This window comes from Rhipicephalus microplus, chromosome 1 (genome assembly GCF_043290135.1).
Source record: "Rhipicephalus microplus isolate Deutch F79 chromosome 1, USDA_Rmic, whole genome shotgun sequence".
Classification (NCBI taxonomy): Eukaryota; Metazoa; Arthropoda; class Arachnida; order Ixodida; family Ixodidae; genus Rhipicephalus; species Rhipicephalus microplus.
The window spans coordinates 214,282,843-214,297,814 of record NC_134700.1 but is presented as its reverse complement, the minus strand read 5'-3'; the positions used below and the strand labels follow the sequence as shown (position 1 = coordinate 214,297,814).

The 14,972-nt window shown below is 44.4% G+C and overlaps 1 protein-coding gene across 3 annotated transcripts in view; it reads right to left on the bottom strand.

Moving 5' to 3' along the window:
- The window catches only part of LOC142806658 (calcitonin gene-related peptide type 1 receptor-like), a 213,867-nt gene extending 200,392 nt beyond the window's left edge, over window positions 1-13,475 (bottom strand). For all 3 annotated transcript variants that reach the window (XM_075891284.1, XM_075891285.1, XM_075891286.1), the window contains exon 1: window positions 12,782-13,475. The gene's annotated coding sequence lies outside the window, so the exon portion shown is untranslated. The remainder of the gene's footprint in view (window positions 1-12,781) is intronic.
- Between the last annotated feature and the right edge of the window lie 1,497 nt (window positions 13,476-14,972).

Sequence of the window (14,972 nt, the reverse complement as noted above, 5' to 3'; positions counted from 1 at the left end):
CGTTTCGCGCTGCGGAACGAGAGGTGGTAGGCTCAGCTTCTGGCCACGGACGTTAAACCCCACATATCAATCAGACTTTTTTCTTCTTTCTTTGCAATCCGTGTGTTTATTGCTTGCAACGTCGTGGAGGCGTGGTGGACCCTAGCGTAAAACATTTTTGTGCTAAAAAAAAAGTACACCGAGGACACTTGAGAGAGAGAGAGAGGGAGAGAAACAACTTTATTCCTCTCATCTGAAGGAAAAGGGGTGCGAGAAGGTGAGGGATCTTACTCGCGGTAGGCCTCTGCTACTACCTCAGCCCGCCTCAGCATCGCCTCCAGAAGGACATGGTTGCAGCTGCGCATGGCAGCCTCTCACAGCTTCTGACTACTTATTTGCTTACGAAGACACGGGGGAAGAACTTCGCCTTTTCAAAGTAGAATGCTATATCGTAATAGGACCCGATTAGCGTAGTCTTGTCAATCGTGAGCCTGGCTTCACTTATCAGCTGATGTCTCAACCCTGCAGCAAAAAAAAAAAAGGAATGTCTCTGGGCGTAAAATTAGCATTTTGAAACTATCTTGGAAAGCCTAATGCAAGAACAGTTAGAAAGTTCCTGCTGAGCTATAATTCTTGCTTTTGCGATTTGTATAAGTACCTACTACTCCTCTCTAAGACGACACGCACAGCTGCACACGTGGTTGATGCTGTTGCTGATAAATGTATTATATATGCCCATGCGCTTGCTTATCGGTAAACCCAATCACTCCTTGTTGAATACAAATGCTTATTGAATACAAATTCTACGCTTCTGCCACGCAATTATACACCTGCATTCGCACTACACGATATTTACGTCAACTCATTTATTCAAGTTTTTTTTTCAAATAGTCTCAAGCACAGGCGCGGCTTTTTTTATAGAACACCCGCTTGCCACACGGAAGTCCCGGGTTTGATTCCCACACAAACCGAACATTTTAGTTATTTCCTCATTTCAATGTATTTCGCATGTGTAAAAAGTTAACGATTTAGGGTACGATGTACTCTACTATGGGAGAGCAGAATGCCGTCCCGTGACGTCAGCTTTGTATCTTCGCTAGCGGACAATGCTGAGGTTTCGCTTACAACCAGCTATGCTAATAGCGACACTAGAATTTATGCACGACGAGCTCACTAATGCTCTCTAGGGTTACAAATCAGGTGCTCTTTTCCTACTTGGAAAGTGGGGGCAAACGAAGTCCAAGAGTGTGTGCACCTGACACGCTACTTTCTTTCTGTGTTCTTTTACAGTGAAAGATGTTATGAGACCACAACATGGTTCACGTGCGCGCCGTATAGTTGTCCACCGCCACTGCCTCCACCGGTGTCCGTAACCACTATCGCACGAAATAAGAAGCAAAAAAAAAAAATGGCAGCATATCCACGGAGTGAATGATGGGGAGTGGGGCGAAGCATTCGTCCGTCCATTCGTTCTTGCTTCCGTCCGTTCCTGCGTACGTCTGTGTAACCGTCCATGCGTCCATCCACCCGTCCGTGCGTGCATTTGTTCGTGCGTCCGTCCCTGCGTTCGTCCATGCATCCGCGCCTGCGTCCGTTCATGCGTCCATCCATGCATCTGTCTGTGTGTCCGTTCGTCCATCTATTCAGCACTCCAAGTACCACCATCTCGCATCTTTTCATCATATATTCTTCATATAGAAGCACCGCCATCCAGCGGACATTTCAAGAACTGAACGGGAGGTGGCACATGCACACTTTCTTAGGTGGTGGTGGTGGCTTGCGCTTCGGGTTTACTTCCCACCTTTAACCACCTCGAGTTCATGGTATATACTAGTTCACTGTATTCATGGCTATGCGGCCCAACGCTCGCTAAACCTTTCTAAAACCAAGGAGGTTACACCCAGCGAGTATAACGTAGCAACCCTTTTTCGTCAGATCGTGCTCAATGTACATGCCAATAGCTGCTAATGGGGATCGCAGCGTGCGCGTTACCTAAAGGCCGAATGCTCCTGTCTCTCATTCCCCCTTAGCAGCCATTAACATGTGCATTGAGCACTATCTTTTGTTGTTCCACAACGCACAGAAGAAATTTCTCACCGGAACCACCTTGGAGGTCAAAATCGTAAGGACCGCTATTTCGAGTATGTGCCACTGGTGGTTACGCACTACGAGGGACGCACAAACCACGCCATAAGGAGCTTCGCCCCTAAAATAGCTTTGCTTCGCGCACCTGCCCCGCCTATGTGTGACGACGCGTTCCCCGCTTGCGTTCTACCCGAGCAATATTGGCAGATCCCACGCGCAGTGGGTATCGATGATATGCTTAGCGCGAATGAGTAAGCTTGATAGGTCACTTGAAAATCTGCACAACGTTATGAGGCCAAGGTAAATTACGCCATGCATGACTTCCATGCCATAATCATCATGTTTGGACGTGTCATTTACCTTCGTCATCTATTCACGTCACGTGATATCAATTTTGGTATATGTAGAGCTAGCGAAACGGCCGCGAACCCATCATGAGCATGGTGTGTTGTCATGTTCTTTAATGGCACGCGTGTCATGATTATCATGTTTGAACCAGTTTTACACCTTCGTCATCCATTGACTTCACGTAACACAAAAATTGGATTAAGTCAAGCTAGCGAAACAACCACGAGCGCACTATCATGTAGTGATGTTTTACATGACACGCATGTCATGATTATCACGTTTGGACGTGTCATTCACTTTCGTGGTCCATTCGCATCAGACAATAGCAAGTTCGGTGTATCTGAAGCTAGCGAATCGGCGACGAGCACATCGTGGGGGATCCAATATAACGTCCGACGTAACGTTGACGCGCGCTTCACGCTGGGCGCAGCGCCGCTAAGCTTCCAAAGCGCGAGCACTGTCTGACGCCAGGCGCGACCGGCGCGGCCAGCGCCCGTCGGCGTGGCAGGGCGGCAACCGGCGCGAAATTCGACACGCTGAATTTCGCGCCGATGACGTGTCTGCCTGTCATCGTGACGGAGGGACGCCGGGCGCGCTCAAACGCGCATGCGTCAAAGCAACGCAGTGCAGCGCGCGCCTGCAAGCATAGATCGGCACCTGGCGTGGCATCACCGGCGTGACGCGACGAAACGAACGAAACGAACACTGGCATGCAAGCGTGCCGGGTAACGTCAAAGTGTATTGACGCTTTGAGCGTTTCCCGTCGTCATGGTGTTACATGACACGAATCTCATGATTACCATGCTTGCGCCAGTCACATACCTTCGTCATTCATTAACGTTCTGTAATACCACACTTGGTATATGTAAAGCTAGAAAAACGACCGCGAGCACATCATGAGCGTGGCATGTACTCAAGTTGTTACATGACACGCATCTCACGATTATTTTGTTTGCATCTGTCACATACCTTCCTCATACATTGACGTGACGTAATACCAAATTTAGTATATGCAATGCTAGCGAAACGGCCGCGAGTGCATCATGACTGTGGCATGTAGTCATGTTGTTACATAAACGAATGTCTTGATTTTTATTTTAGGGTCTGTCGCCTGTTTTTGCCTTGCAGTCAAGTCTTACCATACCAGTTTTGAAACATGTCATGTGAACGAAACCACCGCAAGAACAGCAAGACCATGAAATGCAAGTCATGAAATTCATGACATACGTGTCGTATTGTTCATGTCATGACTAGTCACTTATGCTCGCCATACAGTCATGTCATGCCATACCAATTTGTTATCGATACCACCAGCGAAACGGCCAGGAGAGCAAAAAGTCGTAGGCGGATAGATAGATAGATAGATCGATAGATAGATAGATAGATAGATAGATAGATAGATAGATAGATAGATAGATAGATAGATAGATAGATACGCTCAAGGTCACCGAAGTTCGCTAAGATATCTTCGCATTTAAAATTGTGTCCTGGGAAGGCACGACGTTTGTCATAGTACGGCTTTAGTGTTCAATCCCTCTTTAACATGCCATGTTGTAGTGATAATAAAACAAGTGCTGGGTCTCATTTGTGACGCCATTCCGGCTGTCACACCACTTTCCGGGATCGCGCTGTCACCGTTGACTACTACAGTTACCTCAAGTGCTTATTTAACCATTGATCGTGGACGTTAGTCGTCGGAAGGTGTACCGCCGAGCGCTGTAGCGTGGGTGCATTCAGGTTGAACACCACTATATATTGTGCCAGTTGTCATATATCGATGAACAATGAACATTCACCTCCTTCGGGGTGGATAAGTTGTACTTTCATGTTATAATGATTCATAGTAAAGCGATCACCGATAATTTATTTTTTTAGTGCGGCAGTGCCCGGTACTTCTTTTACAACGTTGGATAGCTAGAAAGCATTACCGTTCAGTGTTGAATGCAGCTCAGCAGTAGTTAACGCAACGCGCCTGTAATAGCAAACGTAACGTGATCTCTCAGGTCTATTCAGTAGAATGACAAAGCTGTGAACCGCAATACTTGTAGCTGCACGTGAGGCAAATGTTAGCATGATCATGCCATCAGCAATACAGTAGCACACGAAGAAAGAGGACTTTGATCCTTCGAACATTGCAATATTCATGTGAAGAAGGTTTACTATTTTCAAATATGAAGCACAGTATAAAAAGTGAACCTGTTTTTTTATCTCAGTAATTCGAAAGTTCTGGCAATTCTAAATGACTTTTTTTACAGCTTCTGTGTTACTAGTGCCTTTGAAAGAAAGAAAAACACGATACAACATTGTGTTAATGAAAAACCATGAACTTGATATGCACAATTTAAAGAACTGTAATTTAATACATACTCAAGCACATCTTCTAGAAGAGTGTTAAAAACGTGAAGGTTATAAGGCGTATCTTTGCCTTTTCGGGCTGTTGTGCTACAAGGCCAAGCTTCCAAGATCGAATGGCAAAGCTACAAGGAATTACCACCTGTTGGCACATCGTTACAGCAATGTGCCATCAGTTAAATCATCTCCAAATAATTACCCCTAATGTGTACTTGCTTGTTGTAATGCACCCTTTTATGGAAATGCCATATATCACGCCCTTTGCGTGTTTTTTGTCAATTATATCTATAATTTACGACGACATTTACGTTTATTGTGCCAGTCACTTGTGGATGCGAAAGCTGTCCATCCTTGCAATCGGCGCACGATTTCGTTCACGGTTGGTATTAAATTGCGCAAGAAGGCGCGGGCTTCGCTGTAAGGAACTAGATAGATATGTGGGGTTTAACGTCCCAAAACCACCATATGATTATGAGAGACGCCGTAGTGGAACGCTGTAAGGAACTGCATCTGCGTTTCGAAGAATTTCATGCAACCCCATTTGTGACTCGATTAGACACGTTGCCATAACCATTGACTCGAGCCGCAGCTATAACGATTGCTGTGGTGAGGTTATGCGTCCATGGGCAATTCACGAAGTAGTATACACCAGATTTATACCAGATTGCAAGACAAAAGGACCAAATTATCTGTCATAAACACTAGGCACTGGTAAAGACGGGACGCATGGTACAACCACGACTTAGCACCCAAGAGCAACGGTGACATATTAGCCATCCGTCCTAAAGCAGTTGAAGATGCAGTGCAGCAAGAGCAGCAAAACTTTGTTCGTAGACTACGTTTATAAACAATATATCAGCTTTTGACCTTTTAATGTAATGTGAAGGAACGAAATAGCCTTGTCAGCAATCTGGCTGACATGGAGCAAGACCTCCGCTTTCCCAGTGAACGTTTAAGTGAACGTTTAAGCATGCTGGTGGTAAAAACTAAAAATGCATGAGACGACCACAGAGAAGAGGCTTCAATGTTTTTCCACTACCGCCAGTGAAGGAAACTATCGTAGACCACACAAATTTTTAAGCAGCTGATGGCCATGCGGTCCTTCAATTTCACTGCACGGCACATGCTCCGGAAACGAGAAAAATTTGGCAGCCTCTTTACCTTTTTTTTTTTTTTCAGGCAAGACTGATCGGCTGCTGAGTAAACCAGCAATCAGCTTACAGCTTACCTTCGCGACAAAACACCCGAACGCCTACTACATCCTGCGAAGACGACACTCCATCTCACTCATCGAGCCGAGTTTCTCCCGTATTTCGCCCATGGACCTTATATAAGAAAGTAATACCTGCACAGCGCTCTTGTAGCTGGTCAGTATTATCGATCTTTTGATCGGTTCTCTCTCAACAAAGTACATCTAAACACTTGTTCATCGTTTACAGTACATATCGGGTGCCGGGTTACGTGGGCCCCAAGCTGTTCACAAGGAAATCTACTTACGCCCCAAAAGATAGAGTATCGCTTCTGTTAAGATTAGGCCGAAGAAATGAAAAGAATAAACACACACACACACACACGCACACACACACACACACACACACACACAAACACACAAACACACACGTACGCACGCACAAACACACATGCACACACACACGCGCACACGCCCACACGCACACACACACACACACACGCGCGCGCGCACGTACGCACGCACACACACACACAGCGGACACATTCGCGAACACGTTTGTCCTGAAGTGATCCCTTCTTTAATTTTTTTTTATTTTTCTAGCAGCCGGAATCTTTGCTAATTTGCCACAGAATATGAACTTGAAAGCTGGCCAGGAAACTTACACCAGAAGAGAAGTTCTAGCTTAAGAACATTGCGCTAATACAAAGTATCGGTAGGGTCACCATTTAGGACAGATAGCTGAGCTATAGTTAGTAAGCATTCATTCTAGAAGACAGGGCATATAATCACAGATAGAAGGAAGAAGTCAGGACCCCACGGACAGCCACGCCGCGGTGGTGTAGTGGTTAAGGTACTTGGCTGCTGACCCGCCGGTCGCAGGATCAAATCCTGGTGGCGGCGGCTGCATTTTCGATGGCGGCAAAAATGCTGTACGCCCGTGTGCTAAAATTTTGGGGCACGTTAAAAAACCGCAAGTGGTCAAAATTTCCGGAGCCTGCCACTACGGCGTCTCTCATAATCGTATGTTAGTTTTGAGATGTAAAATCCCACATATCCGTCATCAGGACACCAGAGACACCGACTAACAACTGCAGAGGCACACAACGGTGGAGAAGAAGGAAGGCACGAAAACTCATCTGCGCATGCCCATCCGATGGGCGCAGCTATCGGTGCGGCACGCGTGTAAGACTGTGACAAATAGCTGTTAAGGAATATGAATTTGGTGCGTCTTTTAGAGTGATGCCTAATCTGACAGCTATGTATATATACTAAATGGCTTGCGCAGGCTTGTTTGCATTGTTGATTAATTTGATTGATTGATATGTGGGGTTTCACGTCCCGAAACCACCATATGGAAAAAATGCGCCGTAGCAGAGGGCTACTGAAATTTCTAACAGCTGGGGTTCTTTAACGCGCGCCCAAATCTGAGCGCACGGGCCTACAGCATTTTCGCCTCCATTAAAAATGCAGCCGATGCAGCCAGGATTCGATCCCGTGACCTGTGGGTCAGCAGCCGAATACCTTAGCCCATAAACCAGCGCATTGGGGCGTTTGCGTTGTTGACGAATAAATGACGTTCTGAATTAAAATGAAAGATCTGCCGTGATAGCAACGCGTTCATTTGGACTGTTAGCTATATTTTTCGCATACTATTTCACGCTTCTTCGCGTGTCGTCACTTTTTAGCGATGATGACAAACTCAGCGCTTAAAATGGGTTTGCTGCGGTGGTGTTTAGCGGTGGAAACGCATTGAAAGTAACTTTCAAGCTTTTCAAACACACGCGTCCTGTATCTATGCTTCACAATACAATACAAAATACAGCCGTAATAATGCATGGTACAAGCATACAGTACGTGGTATTGTCATAACGACTTTATATTAAAGCTAGACTCCTACTACAAAAGGCACACAAGCTACTGCACCATCAAGGCCGCGTAGTAGGTGCATGGCAAGTTCGAAAATATTTCAAACACTAAGTGCCTAAAGTACGCACTAGTAACAGAACGTCGCTATCACGTTAAACTATGAAATGCGAAGCTGTATGGTCGCTTAATTTTTTGCATTGTTAATACACGCACCGTTATATAACCACTGTAATACGATAGAGGGACATAATCGGGCAACTAAAATTTAAAAAAAAGGGACATAATGACCCCGCACTGTTCTCCCTAAAACTTCTAAATAATTGCAGACTCGTGTCACACAAAAATTACGCACTTTCCACTTACGCCTCCCGGTAAATCGATGATGGTACGACTTTGTTGATTTTTGTTTGAAAAAGCAATCTTAGGAACATCAGTACAAAAAAGAACCGGAGAGAACGAAAAGGCAGGTATATTAACAACTCTAAAAGGACTAGTATGCTTCCCTACATGGGGGAAAGGAACGAGGGAGTTTCAAGAACGAAGAGAGAGAGAGAGATGAGAACAAGCCCACACAGTCACACACTTCCCAGCATTCCTCGAATTATTGGTATCCTCGGAACACATAGTTTTTTTAAATATGCTTTAAACACGCAAAAATATCACTGGTGGTCTAATAAAAGCATCAAAAGCAAGTGGAAAGAGAACTTACTCTCCGAACAACCAAGTACATGATGGAAAAACTTTTCTCAAGGTAGGAGAGGTATAGCTTAAGGTGTAAAGAAGAAAGCCACTTGTTTCTCTTTTTTTGGTGTGTGTGTGTGTGTGTGTGTACAAGAAAAACTTGTTTAAGGCTAATGAACTGAGAATTGTGAACCAAGAGAACAGCAATTATAGCATTGCGTAGTCCAATTCTGCTTTCGCTTTACTGGACACATTAAACTTCCGGAAAAGCAACAAAATATGCGATGAGTGATTTATGCGTCTTTGTTTTTTGTCAATACCACAAACTTGAAGTTCACATTTTAGTTACCAAAGAGAAATTTTTAGGGCTTTTGTTTAGCAAGATTCAACAATAATTAATACAAACCAACAAGAAAACCTAGGCAGGTATTGAAAATAACGTCCCATAAACTGTCTTTAGAATTCTTGTCGGTCAGTTAATAGTCAAGTTTACTTTAGCTTGTTACAACCCAAACTGAAATAGAGCAAGTAGTTTGAAGCCTAAGTCTTACTGGTTTTATTCTTTGATTTTACATTGTTCATTTTTTTAGATGAGTCGGCGCATTAGTTAAGCACCACACGAGTCAAGAGAGTTCAAGGCATTGCATTCGCTGTAAATTTTACATTCATTTTACGAGACAGCATTTACTGCTTGAGAGGTAGCAAAATAAGGAATCCTTATTTTTTTTTTTGTTTTTAAATTTCACCGAAAGTTTGAATGGTTGATTGGCTTATGTGATTCAATGTCCCAGGCTGTGACAGATGTCATAGTGCAGGGCTCGGGAACTCGGCCGCCTGGAGTTTTTAAAGGGCAGTCACCTCCAGTACATGGGCGTTTAGCACTCCGCTTCCATAAAAAAATACGACCATCGCCACGGTGGCCTCGGGGTTCGTACCCGCCTATTTCGGATTGGCAGCCGAGAAACGTAACCACTGAAAAGCCGCAGCTGCCGCCAAAAGTTCGAAGCTCAAGATCATTTTTTAACATTTTTGTGCAAACGAAATAAAACCAGGCACCTGCAGTCTAAGTCGTCTGCCTGCAAGCTCCTTTGTTCCCTGATCGTAAACTGTTTAATAAAGAAGATCACCCTGCAGGAGCACAACGAGCTGCAGAATTCTACACTCTACGAATGAAAAAAAAATGAGGATAAAATCAGGCAGGTCGATTTATTCCGCAAAGAAAAACTTTTGGCCATGCGCCATGCGATGTGAACTTTGCGCACCGTAACTAAATCTGAGCAAAAAAGCATGGGTGACTGCCCGCTTGATATTGCCTAGCCAAGATACTTCCATACTGTGGCCCGCTTATGCGTCAGTGAGCCATAACCTCAAACAGAAAGAAAAGAAGGAAAAAAAGAACACATAGGTTTTAACGTCGAAGGCACTCTGTTTGTGTACCAAAAAAAAAGGGCCCTAAATGCAACATTTTCAAACCCCGGTTTTCTGGCCCATCATCCATTTAGCGATTAATTACCGAAATAAAAACACACCGCGATACTACTACAAGGTTGTTGTTTAAATGCGTATTTATACGCGTCATTAAACTTTCACATTGTCATCAGCGATTATTTCGTAAATGCGGCGATTGAAATATTGCTGGGTTGCGGACCCGAAATATGCGGCTGCAACCCCGGCTGCAGTGGTGGCGTTTTCAGTTAAGGCGAAACTGTTAGAGGCCAGTGCAGTGCGAGATGTCAGTTTACCTTAAGGTGACACAGGTCGTCTGAAATTTCCAGAGACCTTTATTACACAACGAATCTCGCGCTTATTTCAAGGTTCGAGATAGAGTGACACAAAAAAAAAAAAAAAACGCTTACTCGGCTAAAAGCAAGTGCAGCTCGCGTGCTTCCTTCTTTCTCGTTATTGGCAAAAAGAATACTAGTACGTAAACGTTAAAACAGTCGTGCCTCACACGGCATCGTTTAGTGCAATAGCACACAATATAAATAGAGAGCCTCAGAAGCTCCTCCGCCGTAATGAAGCAGTGGTTATGATACTCGGCTGCTGAGCCGAAAGTCGCAGGTTTGATCTTTGCCGGGGCTGTCATATTTCGATGGAGGCGAAATTCCACAGGCCCGTGTACTGTGTCTTGTTAATGCGAGTTAATAGAAAAAGCACACAAAATGATAGAAATTTCTGGAGTCCTCCTCTGCGGCGTCTTTTGTGATCATATCGTGGAATCGTGGCGTAAAACCTCAGATATCGTTATTAGGATGAGAAGCTCTTTTCACGCGAGTAAATGTAAGAGATGATATTACTACTTAGAGAAAAATGTGAAAAAGAAATGTGACTATATTAGGTAGCAGCCGAGTTGAAGTTACGTTGACAGAATATTCGCGTTGAATCCAGTTTCACCGGATTTTTCTTTTTTATTATCTCGTAAACTACATTCTGGATCTCCTAAATAATTGTCTGGGTTGTTACTTTTTCGATAATACCAAGTCTGTTATTGCAGTGCATGATCAACAGGTATTGTGATCACAGTTGGCTTCAATAAACTTCTTAATACGCAACAGCTCAGCCACTTGCTTCAATAGATCGTTAGAGGTCACTCTGGTGACTTATAGGAATTTATAATTCATTTATGTTTGTGGCCACTCAAGAGCAGAAGTGTGAACCACGCAACCCATTTGAGGTACGTGACATGGAATGGATTGTGAATGCTTCAATGGAACACTTCTGTCGTACTCGCGAAATTAATGCCTCGCGATCCGCTTATCTTTCACAAGAACTTTAGTTTTCGTACGATCGTATTTCAACATGCCAAGTAACAAGAAAGAGAACGTACTCAACTGAAACGCAGAAAAATTTAGCCAACAAATTTTTCAAGGCTACGTTGAATTTACATCTAGTGAAGCCCCTGTAGTACACATCTGTTCGTCAAAAAAAACTTTGCATGCGACTTTGGAATTTTATCTATCTTGTTCTCGACAGGATGAAATGAAATCGTAAGGTTACCGCCCAGCTATGCTTGAGCGTGTAGAAGGGAAATACACACGACAGGATCGTGTATTACCTCTTCACTGGATTATTTTTGTTCACGCTCAAACAGAGCTGCGCTATAACAAGAGTATTTTATGCATTGCGCTTTAGTACGCTTTACACACGTTTTGCAAACATATAATGGCAAGTGGTTTTCAAGAGCAACCAGAACGACTTTTGAATGCTGTCTAGCCCTCTCACATACAGATTTCTGTCACGGGAAATTCAGTCATGAACCTTCAGAGCTCCCCCAGGTTGAGCCAGTAAGGCCTTAGAAGCTTGCCGTTGTTCCTTATATACATGAAATCTGCCACAACTTGAAAAAGGTTGCGGAACGGGCGAATGTAAAGATGTATTTTGTTTTCTGGCGCGAAAAAGCTCTCATACTTGTGCATGAGGGTTGTTTCGCATGCAAAACTAGGTTGTTCTAAAAGGCACAAAAAGCCGTTTGTCAAGTGCGCAGAAAATACAATCGATCAGTTACCTTTTTCATGCGGCAAGCACTACAGGACCAACTGGCCGCTGTACTGATGACCGGCTCCATCAACAGGGTTCAAAACGTCAAAAATGGTCGTTATGGTTTTTCTTCACTGCATTGCAGCACGTGTGGCTACAAACCATCTATTTCTGATGCCGTGATTTTTTGTAAAAACACAAATAAAATGACGAAGGAGATTATCGAGGCAGAAGGGTTTTCTAGACTAGAGCTGAACTGCGTCACCATGCACTCTCCCGGTCTTTGTGAAAAATAATTGTTCCTTTTAAAATTGTAAGATTTTCGCGCATCACTATTGTGGTATTCTATTTTTTTTTTCATTCCTTGAGCATATTTATGTACTTTCTTCAAAATAAACTTTGTTGGTAGTAAGCGCTCCTCTTTGCCTTTTCCTTTCTCCTGCGTCTCACATACTTTACGCGCTGTGTTGTTAGCGCTATAACCGAACGATTTCATCATGCACCAACTCACCCGATCTGCAGAACTTCTCGAGGATGAAATCCTTTACAATGTAACGTATCGTACACTGCACTCTTGCCGGAATGGCAATTTCATGCATTGGTCAAAAAGGAGTGTAACTGACACTAAGTGCCGTAGTGGCGTTATTGTATATTACACATAAATAAATATCATGCCTACCGGATGTTCCCACAGCTGCCACTAAAAAGAAACCTTATAAAGAGATATAGACTAAACGCCTACGATGCAAACGCCGTTTCTATCGGACAATAATAAATAGTGAATAACATCGCAGCACTTACCGGTTGATGTTGCTAAGCAAGTCGGTATTTTTTTTCTTTTCCCTCCCGCCTCTGAACGAAGTTTCCGCTGCCAGAAAAAAAAAAAAAAAAACAGGACCGAAAATTCGCACTGTCACCAGTCCGGACGCACCACCACAGCACGCTCACGTCTGCCAGGCAAATTTCTCACCAGTCCCTTGATTGATACTTCGCTGTTCTGACGTCACTCATTGACAAAGATTTCGTTTTGCTAAACGTCCGAAGATTATAAGACAAGTCGACCTATGACGTCACGCCACAAAGTTCGCTGGAAAACAACTACACCAGTCTGTCTTCGTGACACTTAGGTGTTCTAACGTCTCTTATTGGCACAGGTTTCGTTTGGTAAGAATCGCGAAGATTTTAGGAGAGCCAATTACTGACTTGACGCAGCTAATTACGCGGTAATAGAACAGTTTGGTCATCCGGCTGAATCGGAAGAGCAGTACGAACGCCAACGAGGAGTGGTGACACGTTGTGCGTCGCCGAGCAAAGCGCTGGCCGAGCAGCGAGTCCGAGGTGGGCAGACAGGCGTCCGAATCGTCCGGCGCGCGAGCGTCGAGTGATCGGCCCGTTCGTTGGTGGCAGCAGCCGCGCCTCTCCTCCGTCCCTCGCGCGCATGGCTGGAGCGCGTAGTGTACGCGACGGCGGCGGCCGGAAGAAGCTGCTGGGACGGCCGCTCTCGCACTGCTCCCCTCCCTTGTCGGACGCGCGCGAGTGCACGCGTACTTTGCACATCTTCGCGCCTCTCTCTCAAGCCTGGGGGTGTTCGAACACAGGAGAGTGAGCGACGCGGTTAGGTAATCTTCAACTGTGGCAGAGAGGCAACCTGAAGTACCGTTTGGTGAATGCTACTCAAATGAAGAGAAAGTCAATTTTCGGTCTCGTTTCTTGTTTTTGTTTGATGCATCCTTTACGAAAACCAGCTGATCATGAAGCCAAGAAGAGTATAACGAGCGTTAATCACTGTCTATAAAGCCAACACTGCAGTAATTATGGTATATAACTGCGAAGAAAGTGAAGCGGACGAAAGCCTTCCTTTGCTTTTCATTGCGACGAAAACGTCGCGAAAAAGAAACGGGGGGTAAACATTAAACAGCTCAAGTTGATTGATTTGATTTGTGGAGTTCAACGTCCCAAAACCACCACGTGATTATGAGAGACGCCGTAGTAGAGGGCTCTGGAAATTTTGACCACTTGGGGTTCTTTAACGTGCACCCAAATATGAGCACACGGGCCTACAACATTTCCGCCTCCATCGGAAATGCAGCCGCCGCAGCCGGGATTCGACCCCGCGACCTGCGGGTCAGTAGCCGAGTACCTTAGCCACACGACCACCGCGGCGGGGCAACAGCTCAAGTGCTAAAGAACAACTGTGTAAAGGTTTACTCTGTGCAAGTGTGCAATAAACGGGCACATAGCGGAAAGAAGTGTAAATTTAAGGGCTCGATTTCTTCGTTAGAGACAATATCAATGAGAGCTAACAGGTAATCATACCAAGAGAAATATATGGTGGATGTTATTAGAAGTAATTTTCATGTAAGTGGTAACAAAAAAAAGTGCACGAAAAGATAACATTTCCTAGGCAGGGACCGAACCAGCGAGCTTCGAATAACGCCTCCGCTGCTCTACCCTTAAGCAATGGCTGTGATTATTCCTTCATTCACTTAATTTAAGGTTTATATCTACGTTTACAGTATATGTGTGTAAACTGCAGCAATCATTTGTACAAAAATTTAACAGCTAGGCAACTGGTGTATAACGAAAATGACCCATTTGCTCCCCCAAAGAAATGTGTTCACCAAGGAAGCTTCTTCGCTAATTAAGGCGGATAACCACGTAGTTAAAGAGACTCTACAGAAAGTAGTTTACGAGTAAGACCCTTCGTTCTTTAAATTATATTCTAAAGCGCACAATGTAATTATTCGATCGTTCTTGTAATGTGTTTGATGAGCTCACGTTCTAAAAAGGGGCAATGTGCCGTGGCAAACATTTCAGTTGTATATACAGTTCCACCGTCAGAGTGCTTGTCATCTGAATACATGGCATGTAAAATTCTTGATGTTATGTGCAACTTAGAGATATAGCGGTTCGCAGCTGCAAGTGGGGATAAGGACGGGTGCCCTTTTAGTCCGATTTGCCCGGCCAAGCGTTAAATCTTTGTAGAAACTTT